Below are 16,202 nucleotides of genomic sequence, written 5' to 3'. Positions count from 1 at the left end.
TAAATTTTAATACTTTCTCTTCAAAATAGAAGATCTCGGATGCGATAACAACCTTTTCTGATGAAAATATTTCTCCTGCAAGTGAATTTTCGAGGTACGGAAACAGTAAAAAGACGCTGGGAGCTAGATCTGGTGGATATAGATGGTCAACCAATTCGAGGTGCATGAATGAGACAGTACGTTGTCCTGATCACTTTATTTTTCTTCAAATGCAATTTCTTCATTTACCTTATCAAGTAATGATGCCTAATACTCTTCTGTTATTATCATATTTTTGAAAATAGTCCATGAGTATCCTCCCCAAATAAAAAACTGTTGCCAGCACTTCTCCGGCTAATGAAACCTTCTTTACTTCATTTAGAGCAGGTTCGCCATTGACAACCCACTGTTTTTCATTTCAAGTGGATTCAGGTTTTGTCTACAGTGATGAATCTACGTTAAAAATACGACTCAATGGGCTTAAATGTAACCTAATCTTATTACGAACAGTTTGGACAAACAAAGCGATTATATCGAAAGAAATCTTATAAGACGAAAGCTTGAATTATTTGTCAATCTGAAGTCAGCTGACGAAATTGATATTTGCTTGAAGAAATCTCCCACATGACAACATGTACGAACAGCAGTCAAATATGAGAGCACAAATTTCAGAAAAAGCGCAAAAACTTTCCTGAAAAAGTATATATATAATTTATAACGACATTGTACAAAATCGATATGAAACTCGGTTGATACGGTAGACAAATCTGACATGTTTTAATATTGGGAATACATTTGATTAATCTAATAAACAATGCCATCGAAACTTGTTTTCTATGTATAATGATTTACAAGGGCTGCTAATAAAGTTTAGAGATATGGCAACATGGACGTGAATATGTCAAATCTGACATTACCATTATAAAGTGTTGGTTACAGTTGAAGCACAATCTTGAGACACCGCGTTTAACTGGTTTTCCAAATTCAATCGTAGTCGCTCTTCGCTACAGGATAAATTTCGTGAAGGTCGTTCAAAATCGACAAAAACGGCCAATTCTCAATGGTACACCAGCATTTGGTATGGTACATCACGACAATGCGAGCTCTCACACTACAATTCAAAAAAAAACGTTTTTCAAAACATCGAATTGATGAGTCATTGCCGTGCACCCAATGATTGCTTCTTATCACCGCAGATCAAAAATAAATTGCGAGATCAACGTTTTTCTACACTTGAAGAAGCGGTTGAAGCCTTCAAATCACAGGCTTTGGAGGTACCTTAATCGGATTGGAAAAAATGCTTCGACAATTGGTTGGCACCTAAAATTATATTAATCTTAATGGAGAATATTTTTGGAAAACAATAAAGTCGTATCCAATTATAAATATTTTTTTTTGTTTCTCAAAACTCAAATAGCAACCGTCGTATAAGGAAATATATTATAAAGTTTAATCTATAATTATTCCCATAGTTTTTCTATATTGAAATCTAATGAACTAAAAACGACACTTTGTAATTTATGAAATTTCCCAAAAACACGCTAAGGAATAAAGTACAAGAATGTAGCATAAAAAATTCAAAAGGCGAATAGTATATTACAAAAGAACAAAGTAAGGACTAAGTTTAAACTTGTTTACTGAAGTATTTAGTACCTGTTATAGAGAGCCGTACTGCTGCTCCTTTTTGCACGTCAACTGTTCTTCAATATTTCAGAGATCATTCTGAATGTAATAAGGACTCTTAACTCCAAACTCTGAAACCAGAAAAACACCACTGAATTTCAATGAAACCCTTGACGGGAATAGGACGATAAACTCAGGGACGTGCATAGAATTGTTTAATGATATTTTTGAAGGTTTTTTGTACAATTATAAAAAATATTTACTAGAATCAATCACGAACTAGAAACCTCGAGCATATTCCAAGCGGACAGGTGCTTGCGTTGCCATTAAAACGCAAATCCAAAATGATCTTCTTATACTTAGCTAAATAGGCAAGAATTTAATTATTACGATGATGTGGTTACCAGTTCACACTGGAGTAAACTGGAAAATGAAGGGGCAAGAACATTAATACAATTTTGAGAGGAATAGGACTACTGGAGGTACTTAGTTGCAAGCGATTACTGTGTACCTACGACCAAAATATATCGTAAGAATGTATTAGCCAAAGCAGGTTTGCAGTAAGAGTTTTATCAATGATTCTAAAGGAATATTTTCGGCGATTAGATATGTGAGGAAATTGAAACTAGCAGAAAGAGACTACTGCATATTTTTGTCAGATAGAAGAAGAAATATCTGTACACAATAAGAATCTTAGATGTCTACACCTGGAGGCGTATTGAATACAGCAAGAATATGTACTCAAATTAAGGGGCACACTTAGTGTGACAGCCTAAAAAGGCAATTTTTGGGCATTAAAAAAAACTAGTGAATCAATCGTTTTAAAATTTTGAGGGTATATTTATACATGCTTTGAGAATACACAGTGAAATTTTTGAAATAAAATATTAGATATTTTTGAAATGACACGCGATCTCCGGCGGCTCCAAAAAAAGGTCCTCCACTGCTGGCCTGATTGCAGCCTTCTCCGTTAATAAAACCCAACAAAAAAAATTCTCGTTAAAGTAAAACATATTGTCTGTACGATGACCCTCGGGCGAACAAAAAAATCACAAATTGACAAAATGGCGGCATGTTGAAAAAAAAAAGTTGATTTTTACCCAAAATTTTGGTCGTTTTTGGTCTGCCAAAATTCGATTTTTGATCAGATCAAAAAACTGGAGGGTCATCGTAATCACTCCAGCAAATTCGAAAAATGCTGTTTCGAGTAAAACGCGTTTAAAGATAAAATAATGGTATGTTCCGTAGCCAATGCAACTATCTAACTGCCGAGCGGCTACTCTTTTAAATGGCTGTAACTCGAAAACTATTTAAGATATCTATTTAAAATTTTAGTATGTCATTTTTAATGGTATAACCTATCGAAATATCGATTTTTTTGAAAATTTCACACTGGGTGTGCCCTTTAAAGCCGGCGCAATGCCAGACAGAGAGACCTGCATATTCTATTGTTAATATCGTTAATATTATAGCGCAATAACTTGATACAGGGACATCGTCCACGCTCGGGAAGGCCTAGAGCTACCACGTCAAGTGAAGATAATTGCATTTTTGTTAACAGCACCAGAAATCCGCATGTAAGGAAACAAAACCCATATAAACTTTTACCATTGATTATAGTGGAACGGTGTCTAAGAGATGCGAAGTTGTATAGTCGTGTCGCCGTTCAAAAACCTTTGCTTATGACAAAAAACGAGGATGCAGTGGACATTTGCACCTTGAGATTGGACTAAAGAAAATTTTAAAAAAGTTCTGTAGACCGATGAATCCAAGTTTGAGATATTCGATTCTAAATGAATAAATTACGTTATAGCAGTGCCCAAGAAAACATTATGATAGACTGTGTAGTCCCAACAATCAAGTATGGTGATATTATGGCTGCTTTTCTAGCGATAGAACTGGCGATTTGATCAAAAATGAATTGAGAATGATATTGGGAAAAGAAAAAGGCACAAGGGGTATTAATAAACATGATTCAGCCTCCTCAAATTCCGGATCTCAACCCATTGAACTTCGATTGAAAGAGTTTGATAGGAACGTAGGTGATTGAAGCCCATCTTCGCGGAAAGAAATATAACACAAGACACTATCAACATAAGATTCAGCTTAGCGAATTTTATTTAATTTTCCTACGTTAATTATGGTGGTCTCAAACTTTTAGCCTGTAGTGTTTATCACATAATTAGCAAACGGGGCAAAAAAGGAGTCGGTTAGGGCAGATAATACTAATCTAATCACTATTCACATTTTGGATATCAGATTTTGTAGGTAATTATTTAGTTTAGGTTGCATACGTCCGATTTCCTTGAAATTTTAGTATGTTATACATTTTTTTTTCTTTTTCAGCATAAAAAACTGTATAACATACTAAAATATCAAGGAAATCGGGCGTATGCAACCTAAACTAAATAATTACCGATTTTTTATGACATTTTTTCAAAGTTTGAATATATACAGTGTGTGAAATCTAAATGGAATAGATTCATTATTTTCGTTACTGTATATATTAATAGAAAATCCTGTAAGACATAAATTATAGATTGACATTATTTATCCTGGAAATACGATCGATACCTTCAACCTTCTAATGATGATGTGTACTTCTCCAGTTCTGTTACAAATAGACCTGTGAAATATCGATTTTAAAAGTTTTCTTCATTCTCTATTTAGGAATGTTATCAAAGCAAGCAATTAAGGACTGGAAATAATTTCCAAACATAACACAATTCTGAGTACCTTACGAATAGTCTGTTTAATAATATGAGTAAACATGGACGGGTTTCATTTTTCCTTAAAATTTATTTGATCCACCAAACTGTATATTTATTATAACTCTGATGGTCAGTACACAATAATTCCCAGATCGGTTAATTAATTTTACCATATCTATTTTTAGTTCAATTCAATTTGAAAACAGTTGTTTGTTGTTTGCTCATTCGACTTAAAACTAGAACTACTCAAAGTATCTCACGCTAATTGATCTTGCATTTAATTAAAACCGAACCAGCTGAATGACCTACATATTTCAATATTGTTAAAAGGTGTTACTGGAAAAACCTTGTAAAATAATTTGCGCTTCAAGCGGTTTTTCACGAAAAACCGTTACGAACTTATAGGTTTAATGTATTAAATATTGGGTCTCAGAAAATCGACTAAAATAAACGCGGAGCTTACAATCCAAGATTTGCAATAATATCGAAAATATATACCCCACAAAAATTATCACATCACACATTATTTTTTAAATATTTTAAATGTGTTGCTTGTTTTTCGAATTTTTTATTATTACGAATTAAAACACCAATAGATACGCCTTTTGTAACATTTATTTTATATCAGTTTAATGTACAGGGGACAAAAAGTTTGATTTACCAAAACATAAAAAATATCAAAAACATTTTACAAAACATCTGTGCAATAAATGAACGGTGCTTAAATTAAAACCAGCTAATGAATTTTTAATGGCGTGTGTTGCCGCCCCTCGCTCTAATTACAGCTTCCATTTGTCTTCGAAAGCTTCTAAACAGGTTCTGGACTTATCACTGCGGCATGTTTTCCCAGAAGTTAAAAAGAACATTTTGAAGATCATCTAGTGTTCTTATTGGTGCCGGATGTTGCTGAATTTACCATCCTAGATGGTCCCAGACATGCTCTATTGGGTTAAGGTCCGGGCTACGTGCAGGTAAATTCAGGGTGGGTCTCTCGACCTCTTCTAAGTACTGCCGAACCACTCTAGCAGCGTATGGACGAGCAATATCGTGAATTAGCACAGAGAGAGGCCTATAGGGCACTACATGGGGTTCTAGGATTTTGGTTATGTACCTATCAGTATTCCAAATTCCAAATTCCAATCTTGCTACTCGATATTCTCTGGTAAGACGTGGACCTCTAGCTGGCACTCTGGCTCGCATACCTGCTTCTTTCAGCCTATTTCAAACTTTTTATAGGCTTATTCGGACATTACGAGCAGCCAAAAGATCTGTTTGCAGCCTTCTTAACGCCGCCAACCTCAAATAACGATCATCTACTACAGAAGTTACCCTTCCGCGGCCTTGTCCGTGTCTTCTGGTTAGCTGCCCTGTTTCTTGGTAGCGAATAACAACTCTGGATATGGTGCTTTGTTGAATTCCAATTAGCACAATTTGCTTAGAAAGTTCTCGATCTCAATGCATTACATCCAAGACAAAAATGATTTACTAGAGCATTTTTGCTTCCAAAAAAAATTGTAAGAAATTGTGATATTTGTTTGCTCATGATAAGAAACCAGAAATATCTATTAAATTGATACATATACAGATTGTACCAAAAAATTAAAATTAATTATTTAAAATATCCTAAAATACCAGTAATGCGATAATTTTTGCGGGGTGTTTATATTGCCACAAACGAAGGAGGAAATACTAGAAATAATTAAGGGGCGAAAAAACGGGGGAAAGGACGAATTAGAGCCGAAATTATTCCGGTATTGTGGAACTGCACTAAAGACGAGAATTTATCATTTAATAAGCAGTATATGAAAACAAGAGATAATACCAGAAACGTGTGAAAAATGGCAATAATGATACCAATACACATGAAAGGAAAAGAAATAAACGCAGAAACGCTACCAGATACAACCTACAAAATTTTGACTAAGATAAAAGTCTGAGAGAATATGGAGAATACTTTTTCGGAGACTACCAATGCGGATTTAGATCGAGAAGATCAGTCACTGACCACATGAATAGGATCTACCAGTTTACTTAGTCTTCATAGATTTCCTAAAAATATTACGATGCCGTAAACATTTCTACAGCATTATGAACGATATTAGTATTCCAAAAAAAACCTAAGGAAAATAACACTTGAACATACAAAAACGAAAGTAAATGCAAAGAATATCAAAATGTTTCCAGATCAACACAGGAATAAAAAGTTGGAAGTAGAATCTGTACAATAGTTGTTAGAGCCAACTCACGACACCACAATTTTAATTTTAATAATGAAGGAGTTTTTTGGAAACGATTCAAATGATTGGTTAGTGTTTAAAGTAAAAAAATATCAGTTTAAGACACCCTTTATACTAATTTTTCATATTTCATGTAGACTTTTGTAGTTATCGAGTAGCGTCAGTAGAATGACTTCACGAGAAATAAAGCAAGATACAAATTACTCACCACCAGGTAAAGTCGCACTTAAATCGTATCGAAATAAATAATACGATTGAAACTTATTCAAAAATTTTCCATTCTAATTTTAAAATCTCCCTTGTTGCCCGTGTTACACCCTTATCGAACGTAGGAACCGAACTGACTTTTCCAGAAATAATCAATATGTCCAGGTTAAGGGGCAGTAAATGGTAATGTTATTACATCAGTTGCTATTGACTACAACTATTCAGATCAAGCTTGGAATCAAAGGTGAAAAATACCGCGTCAAATTGATGCACTACTGTTAATGTGCGGGTTTTGTGACTGTGGGTGTTTTTACCGAGAAAAAAATTATCTATCTAAAATGGTTTGTGAAGGTAATATAAATATGTTCATTTGATTTCGTTTGTTGATGAATATTTTTCAAATTCACTTCAAATGTGACTGTATATTAAGCAAAATGCATTATCATTACAACTAGACACAAACATTATCCTTACTGATATTATAAATGTGGAAGCGTAGATGTTTGTTACGCTTTCACGCAAAAACTACTTGACGAATCATCATAAAACTTTGTACACATATTCTGGGAGGTACTAGAAGTAACATAGTATTCTTTTTATTAAAAAAAAATATTTTTTACAAAAATAAAAAAGCATTTTGTTAACAAATATCAACATTTTGCTACTTCAGCGCCATCTAACATACAGTAATGAAGTTCAAACCCTAAATACTATATTATCGACGTACGATATTACGGACGGTCACGTTAATATCTATTTGATGTATATGTTACGTCCCAAGCCCGATCTTGTACGGAGTCGAGCTTCGTACAATGAATTTGTACGAAGTCCGATCTGTACAAGCCATTTTGTACGAAGCCGAGATTGGCGGACTTCGGACAGAGATGATTGTACGAAGTCGACTCTGTACAACGCTGGTTAGGTTAGGTTAGGTTAGGTTTTCCTCAAATACTCTTTTCATCGTGTCCAAATTCATTTTCAATCTCAATCCGTTTTCAATCTACACTCGACAATAGATGGTAGCCAACTAGCCGGAGAACATACTTTCAATCACAATAACTACGTTTATGTTTACTAACATCTTAATAGCGCGCTCATTACCGAGTGAGTATCGATGCTCCGACTCCGTAGTGGCAAATACCATTTATGGTTGTTTCATACAGGGTCATTCACGTGAACCGGATGTTTTTGAAGTGGGTTGTACTCGGGTGCTCATGGTGGGAGGAGCACTTGACTGGTATCCAACGTTTCCTTTCTTCATAGCATTTACATTTCAGTCATTGAGATGGAGCCGTGGACGCTATGTCAACGCTTGACAGTTTTGTGCGAAATGACGAATCCGTAACTGCTGTTCAGCGAGATTTTAGTCGTCAGTTTAATATCCATCGATGCAAGTGTCCCTTCTCGTAACACAATATTGCGATGGGTGAACAACCTTCGAACAAGTGGATCAATATTAAAGAAAAAACCACCAGGTCCCCAACGAACGAAAGGGAAGGGTTTGTCAGAAGCCCACGCCGCTCTATTCAGAGGCATTCGGCAGCACTTCAAATGAGCACAAGTAGGGTAAGACGAATTCTGCATACAGATCTAAATTTCCATGCTTACAAGATAGCCGTCGTGCAGCAGTTAAAAGAGCAAGATTCCCAACAGCGATTACAATTTTGTCGACAAATACTTACCATTTTTGAAGAAAATGAAAATATGATGTTAATGAGTGTGAATGAGTATTGGGCAGAAAGAAATCCACCACATCAGCTTCACGAGAGACTACTTCATAGCCCAAAGGTGACTGTCTGGTGTGCTGAAAAGAATTGAGGCCAATTTCCGTCAAAGGCTACAACAATCCATTGCCCAAATTGGACATAACTTGCAAATGCTATGATTTAAAAAGTATTTCAGTACCAGTAAAACTATTTTAGAGTAATTATTAAATTTTTTATGATTATTTTAAAAACATCCGTGACGATTCATGGGATGCAATCCAAACGTAAACGATTTTTAATATTATTATCGATAACAGTTGATGGATACTGCACCGCTTCGATAAATGCACGATTCAGTTACTGGTTTATAACCGCTATAGATTAGATACATAATTCAGGAAGCACTTGTCGAGTTACAATCTCTTTGTTCCCATGAAGGGATTAAAAATGTAAAAGTGACGTGGCAAATCGGAAAAGTTTTATCTAATTTCTATACATTTCTATTCAATACAAATATTAGAATGTTCGTTTCAGTATTAAAAAAATACGATAGTAGATACAACGTATATAGGATGAAATAAAAAAACTAGTCTTTGGAAGATAATTTGATTATAAAGACAGTGGAAAAATGAATCAGTGAAAGTTTATGAAGATTTACTATTTTTCCTGCACTAAATATTCCAAATTTTATGGAAAATATACCTCCAAAGCAAATTTTAAACATGATGCGCCTTAATATACCGATTCCATGTGATATTTCCAAGTGTTTTAAAAGTTTAAAATTACAACTTTCAACATTCTCTTCGCCATATTTCTTTCGTTGTCCTCAATTGGTTCTAAATGCGTTCATTCGACCACGTTTCCGATTTTAAGAAAGAGCAAAATGTTGCAGGGCGATGGATCAAGCGAATAGATGATTGCGGTTACATTGGAATCTTTCTGTAAACTGAAAATTGCGTCACTACCCAGTGACAGGGTTCATTGACGTGAAACGGCACCCAAATGTTTAATCTTCCTCTCGAAATCTAGCAAGTACTTTGTGATAGAATACATGATTACGTCCAGGTGGAACGATTTTTCTTATGGAGCACCTCATAGCTATCAAAGAAGCAGATGAGCATCGTCTTCTTTTCTATGCCAACTTTTTTAGTCTTCGTGATAGCCTTTATTGTTGTTGTGTTCCAAATAGTCTTCGATGTCTTTCCTGCTCTTCTGGGAGATTTTTGAGAGGTATTAAACGACGAGTTGGCTGAGTATTCACATGATGCGTGTTTATAAATGTTCTTTTGACATTCTCAACTTCTACTCCTTCAATTTTCATAACACACAAGTATATAAATATTCTGTTGCAGTTTTATGTCAAAAAATGCTGACTGATTTTCCCAAACAATTTCATCAGCATCCTTAGAACTCCTTATTTATTTTTTTTCTTCCTTCTTCTCCATCAGTACATCACCCAAATATATAAAAATTTTGATATTCTCCTAACTTCATGCACATCCAACAATCTCTTTCGTTTTCACTCTATATTTTGAACCTAGTCATTTCTTTAACCTTTTTTTTTCATATCAATAAAACAAACGACACGAAAATTACTTTTACATCTTTGATATAGCTCATTCTTGGATAGTGGAGGAATGGAGATCTAATTTCACTGGACTATTATCTCGAATAACCGAATGTATCGATGAAACTGGTAATAATTCTTGTCTTTAAAAAAATGATGATGTCGTCGTCCATGTCATTTTTATTTGTACCATAAAAATATTGTGGTGCCATAAAAAGTTAAATGTCCAGAAAACAAACCATATCTTCAGTATAGGCTTTCTCAAATATTATTTCATTCCCAGTTCAACACATTTTTTTTCGTGATAACAAATAAGTGTTGATTTGTATATTTTCCAAATGAATTTATTATTGAGTATTTGTATGTATTGATTCTAGATATACAGGGTGTCCCGGCCACAAAATTCGTGCTTAGATGACATAAAAATAATGCTGTAACATGAAAAAACACGGCTCATCGTTTCTGAGTTATAAACCTTTAAAGTTGAGAAATCAGATCTTATATTGAAGTATATTTTCAGGATTATACATTCGAACATTATGAATTTTTAAAGGATGATTACGTATGTTGTGTGTTTAACGGAATAAATAATTCTACACTAGTATTTGAAGGCCAGGGGCGGCTCAAGCTCAATGGTTAACAATCCGTAACTTTTACAAGGACAACATGTACAATATAAATACAGTAAAAATGATTTTTTAACAAAAAAGGATTGTTTTTTTGGGAATATGATGTAATTATTTTCAATAAATAATTCCAATTTATGATATTTTTCTTTAGAATGTATTTTTATAACGAACGGTTTCCTTGATATGTACAACGATCTAAAAATGAACAATATCTCCTAAACCGTACATTCTATCGAGTTTTATCCCAAAAATGATTGAAAAATTATTATTGTTATCTTTAGATTGTACAGGTTGTCCTTGTAAAAGTTACAGATTGTTAACCAATGGGCATGAGCCGCCTCTGCTATTCAGATAGTAGTGTATAATTATTTATTCCGTCAAACACTTCATGAAGATACGTTATCATCCATTTGAAAATTTTATTTTTCTTACGTATAATTAAGAAAATATCCCTAAATATGAGTTCCTGAAAACCCTATATTACATTGAAACTTCTTTACTTTAATGAATTTTTTCTGGCAAAAAATAAGATCCTGATTTTTAACGAAGAGAAAAGTTGATAGATAAATCCAGAAAACTTCACATTTAATCAGTAACTTTGTGCTATCAAGAGTTAGATCCTAATCACTTAACCATATTTCATAAAATAAATAACTTCAACTAACTGAACTACAAGTTTTCGTCAAAGTACTTGAAAATCTTCGCAGGAAACTTGGGCATAGAGATGGAAATAACTAATTTATTTTATCATGGATATTGGTTGTTGGTATTTGCTAGAAATTCTTCTTGTAACTAATATTTTATATTGATAATGATTGAGATATCAGCTGAAAATGTCAGTCTAAATGTAGAAACAAATCAAATGAGGAAATATGACTACATCGAATTCAATTGTATCACATTATGCCGACGAGTAGTCGATCATCATCATAGGGTACTTCAAGTTCATCCAACTCACGTTCATCCTCCTCCAGTTTAAATTCATCCACATCCAGCTTCTCAATTCCAGGCTAAACTAAATAAACACATTCACAACGACCGCTCACAAATATCAAAAGACAGGAATCTTTTTCAGGAACAAAATGAGTTGCCAATTGGCAACTTCGCGTAAAAAACTTCGTGTTGAACTAAAACGGAAGCCGAATGTAACTAAAGTCGAAAAAAAGAAGATCGTGGCGAAATATGTGGGATGAAATGCAGGTGTTTTCTTCCTGAAGAATGTTTATTTTGAGGAAACCTGGAAGGTTTCCCTACCATTGTGATCTGATCATCATAATGATCAATGAATAAATTTGTTCTATCCTAAATTACTCTAACTGTCTGTAAATTAAGGGTCTTACTCAATAGAAGCTCCTTCAATTATTATAATTAACACTAACACTGATATATGAGATTCCGCACTTCATTCTGCGTTTACAACAAGCACTAACTCAAAAGGCTTCGCCCTCTTCAGTCATCTCTCTAGGTTGGTGTTGACCAGCAGCTGGATTGCATCGATGTTCACATGTTTGTGACTCTTGACAAATTTAGTGGAGACCTGCCTCACAGTGTCTAGCTCCAGGTCCCGATGAAGATCGTTATTTCTAATTTACCCGGGTGCATTAACTGCACTCATTTATCTTGGAATTTCTGGATTATTTTGGTGTTGTTTTCGCTGGCATATTCCCATAGTTGAATACCGTCCGTACCAGTTTCAGGATTTGTTTATATACGAGTGATTTATCAAAAATTGACAGAGCGGTAATAAGGCTGTGATTGTTTGATTTTTATTGGGTTTTCCAAAATTTTAGACGCACACCCAATGGTCAAAACGAAATAAGAAACTAACCATTCCTGATTCGAAGCCAGCATATACAACTAAAATACAAACTGAAGCAAAAAATACCGATTTAATGACTTTATCAGTTTTTTACTGACTTTTTTAACAATTTCTAAAGTAGATTTCGACTTGTGAAATATTATACTTGTATATTTTCATAATTTATAACTACAGACCAGTTCCAAAATAACTTTCTTAATAAGATTAAATATTTCCGATCTCTATATTCAAAAAAACGATCGGAAATGAATTGAATTAGACCTTCCTATTTTCTTCTTGATGGCGTACTCTTTCAAGATATTTTATTACTATTGACAAACACAATCCGTAAATAAGTCAATATATAGAAAGTGTGCTTTTTCCAGTGATCCTCGAAAATAGAGCTGTCACAGAATTAAGATTGAAAACAAGTTGCAGAAACTTTAATTCATCGTTTGTCTGTTGATATAGATGTTGTCTTGGATTATCATTGAATCTCTAAATTCCGATTTCGAATGCATTCGACTTGAAAGTTAGATAAACAGTATGTCATTTAGGACTCTGTTCCTTTTAGTGAAAATATGTCTCTAAAAACGAAGAAGTCTTTTCTGCATTTCAAACGATAAATACCTTCAAGCAGACCATAATCTCGGAAGGAACCATATAATAAAAGAGTGAAAAGCAATCAGCTGTGGTTTTCATGAGTCAAAAATTCCACCGTTCATTAAAATTCAACTCTTGATTCGTGGGTTGGTACATCGATGACAGAAATAGAATTTGTCACCGAGATTTGGCAAAACTTCTCGAAGGCTTGGACATAAATAAAGAGGATAAAGACAATTACCGTTAGATTGTTTTAGTCCCATCCATTACCAATGTCGTTAACCAGCAAATCTTGACATATCTTGAATCTTCTCACATTATCAGCAACCATCAATACGGCAATAGATCCACCGAGGATCTCCTTGCCCATGTCCCCATCTTATGGACTAAAGCTAAAAATCCAATGCAATCGCTCGACATATCGAAGGCATGCCAATCTTCTACTAAATAAATTAAGATCGTACGGTTTATCGTCCTCGCTTACCGACTGGTTTAGTAGCTTTCTCAAAGACCGATCCATCCAGGTGACTATCGATGGACACTCATCAAATCAACAGCCTTAATAAACCCGGCTGTTTTTACAAAGAAGATTTGCAGAGCAGCTCAGGAGCAGGTCCTGTCTGGAAATTAAATATTACCATCATCGTAAATTCACTTGTTGTGGTTGGTAGCAATATGTCCTAGCATAATCACGTGGTCAAATTAGCTTCACAAAAGCCTGGAGCCCTCTAAAGCCTACACAAGTCAATAAAAATGTCGACAGACATCTTCTTACTGTAGGCACCACTCGAACCACTCAAATGTAATAGGGTTTACCCTCTTATGCTTGTTTTTCACATAAAAAAACATCTTCAAGGGTTTGTTGAAGGCAATCAACATGGTTCAGTTACTATAGTTTAATATAATTGCATATCTGACTCTTCCAAAACTAGATCAGTGCTTAAGCTAGAAAATAAAAAACTACGAGGTAGATATTGTTGTAGTAACGATTTGATTTACAATTGGTTCGTCTCAATTCGGATGTAAAAGGGGTCTCGGTACTAAAGAGGCACTTTAAATCCAAGTACTGGTTTTGTAGACTACGAAAAAGCTATTGACAGAGTGTGACAGCATAAACTCTTTAAAATACTGAGGCGACTTGACATAGACCAGAAAGATATAGTAATATCTTTAAAAAGCCCTCTAGGGTCAACAAATAGGTATCAAAGTATATGGCACATGGATTAATAATATACGATATGCCGATGACACAATCCTGATAGCAGATAACTCATAAACGATCTCCAAACGCTCCTGGACATAATTGGAATACACAATCGCTTATGAGAATCAATATAAGTATAAAAATGACAAAATTCCTATTAATCGCCCGCAAATTAGATGAGTTCCAGAATGTTAAACTATCACATAATAGCGAAGAGATAACGAAGGTTAACTATCTGGTCACTTGGTTATGTGAAGACTGGCCATCAGATATAGAGATCAAATGGTGAATAGAAAAACCAAAGAGCTCATTCATGGAATTCAAAAATGTATTAACGAACTCTGACTTTGACCTCAACCTCAAAATAAGATTCACAAAATGCTACGTATGGTCTGTACGTAATTAACACCATGAACAGATTGGAGGCATTTGAGATGTGAAGGATCTACCGGAAGGTTCCATGGATTGCAAGAGAAACCAAATGAAGCAATTTTGAGGAGAACGGGAACAGAACTTGAATATCTGGGCACGATAAAACGTAGGAGAACAGCATAACCTAGGACATGTGATTCCATTTGCTTCTCTACTCTAGGAAGAAAGAAAGAAATAATATCAAAAATTGGACAGGGATAAAAACCACAGGAGAATTAATTCATACCATCAGAAACACGATAAAATGGTCAGCAGTGATCGTAAACATCCATTAATAGATAGCAGAAGACAAAGAAAAAAACGTATTGACTGATTAAGTTTTTTATTTCCCGATCAACTTCGTCAGTGAACATTTGAACTATATCACTTATTTCCTTGAGTGAATTTTGCTTTTTAAACCTATTTTTACAGTCCCATAAAATATTGTGTTAACGATATAGTTCAATTAAAGTCAGAGTTCATCTTTCTTTCAATGCACCTTGTTTTCAATTGTGTTATTTGATGAACTCATTGAATTTGAATTGAACAACTATGAAAAGTAAAAAGATCAAAAGGAAGAACGAACCTTGTACTTCCTTTTGATCTTTTTTGATTTACCGTCTCGAGATGGAAAAATTGTTTATTTGCTGAAACAGTTTTGGAAGACGAAAATGTTTTAAAAACTGTCCACTCACACTCACAGAACAGTTTTGATCCTGTTTCTTGTTTTATCTGTGTGGTGTTAACCCGCCATTAGGAAGATGGATTTACTCATGAATATATTGAGAAAGTGCTTTAATTGCAATCTGTATGTTCATCCATCATTATCTAATCGATGTAACCTCCAACGCAAATTACCGCAAATCACCCACTTCATCGTTGTTCCACGCAATACATATGGACGATTTTTTTATTTCCACATTATAATAGCGGCCAGCTCCAAACTTTGCTCATGTGTAATTTATGAAAAAAACGTATAATTCATATTTCTAATTAGAATTTATTTATTAGCGTTGCATTCTACTATATGAATAAAGTGTATTTGTGATTCCTTGAACTATTTAATTATAACAGAATAGATATAAACGTAATTTATAAAACTGTCTACATTCCTAATATAGGTATGAACGAAGAAGTTATAAATTTTGCAGAAACACTTAATTTATGATAATTTTCTTCAGAATTCTTCTTTATAGCGAACGTTTTCATTTTTATAAATTTCATATAAAAGCCGAAACTGAAGATATAAGCTGAAAATTATTTGAAAGTGTTATTTGGCAAAGAGGCAACCTCATATTGGATGATTGTGTGTAGCAAAACACAGGCAATAATTAATAAATACTACTTAAATTGTATTGTTCCGAATTTTAACAATTTAAAAACTACTGGAGACAACAACTACTTTCTTGGCTAATAAAACAATGAATATTGAATTACATCTCTTTCGAAGAAAAGTTGGGGGAGATGAGGTCAATTCGTTGATCGGTTTCGATCTGATAGAACTACTTCAGAGCGGTCTGACACCTT

At 34.2% G+C, this 16,202-nt stretch overlaps 2 protein-coding genes across 12 annotated transcripts in view; one reads left to right on the top strand and one right to left on the bottom strand.

The window, feature by feature from the left end:
* LOC130897454 (uncharacterized) overlaps positions 1-16,202 on the bottom strand; it is a 77,950-nt gene that overhangs the window by 28,066 nt on the left and 33,682 nt on the right. Inside the window, exons 1-2 of one of the 3 annotated variants that reach the window (XM_057806317.1) lie at positions 6,759-6,987; positions 1,633-1,733 (exon numbers count right to left, since the gene is read on the bottom strand). The gene's annotated coding sequence lies outside the window, so the exon portion shown is untranslated. Of the gene's footprint in view, positions 1-896; positions 1,300-1,632; positions 1,734-6,758; positions 6,988-16,202 lie in introns of those variants that run through there. The other 2 variants (XM_057806319.1, XM_057806320.1) reach the window with 2 other exon arrangements.
* Positions 1-16,202, top strand: part of LOC130897446 (probable beta-hexosaminidase fdl) — a 126,345-nt gene that overhangs the window by 85,833 nt on the left and 24,310 nt on the right. Inside the window, exon 1 of one of the 9 annotated variants that reach the window (XM_057806302.1) lies at positions 7,030-7,108. The exons of 7 other annotated variants lie outside the window; for them this stretch is intronic. The gene's annotated coding sequence lies outside the window, so the exon portion shown is untranslated. Of the gene's footprint in view, positions 1-7,029; positions 7,109-7,308; positions 7,328-16,202 lie in introns of those variants that run through there. One more of the 9 variants, XM_057806303.1, reaches the window with a different exon arrangement.

This window comes from Diorhabda carinulata, chromosome 8 (genome assembly GCF_026250575.1).
Source record: "Diorhabda carinulata isolate Delta chromosome 8, icDioCari1.1, whole genome shotgun sequence".
Lineage (NCBI taxonomy): Eukaryota > Metazoa > Arthropoda > Insecta > Coleoptera > Chrysomelidae > Diorhabda > Diorhabda carinulata.
This window is presented reverse-complemented; position numbering and strand designations above follow the sequence as displayed.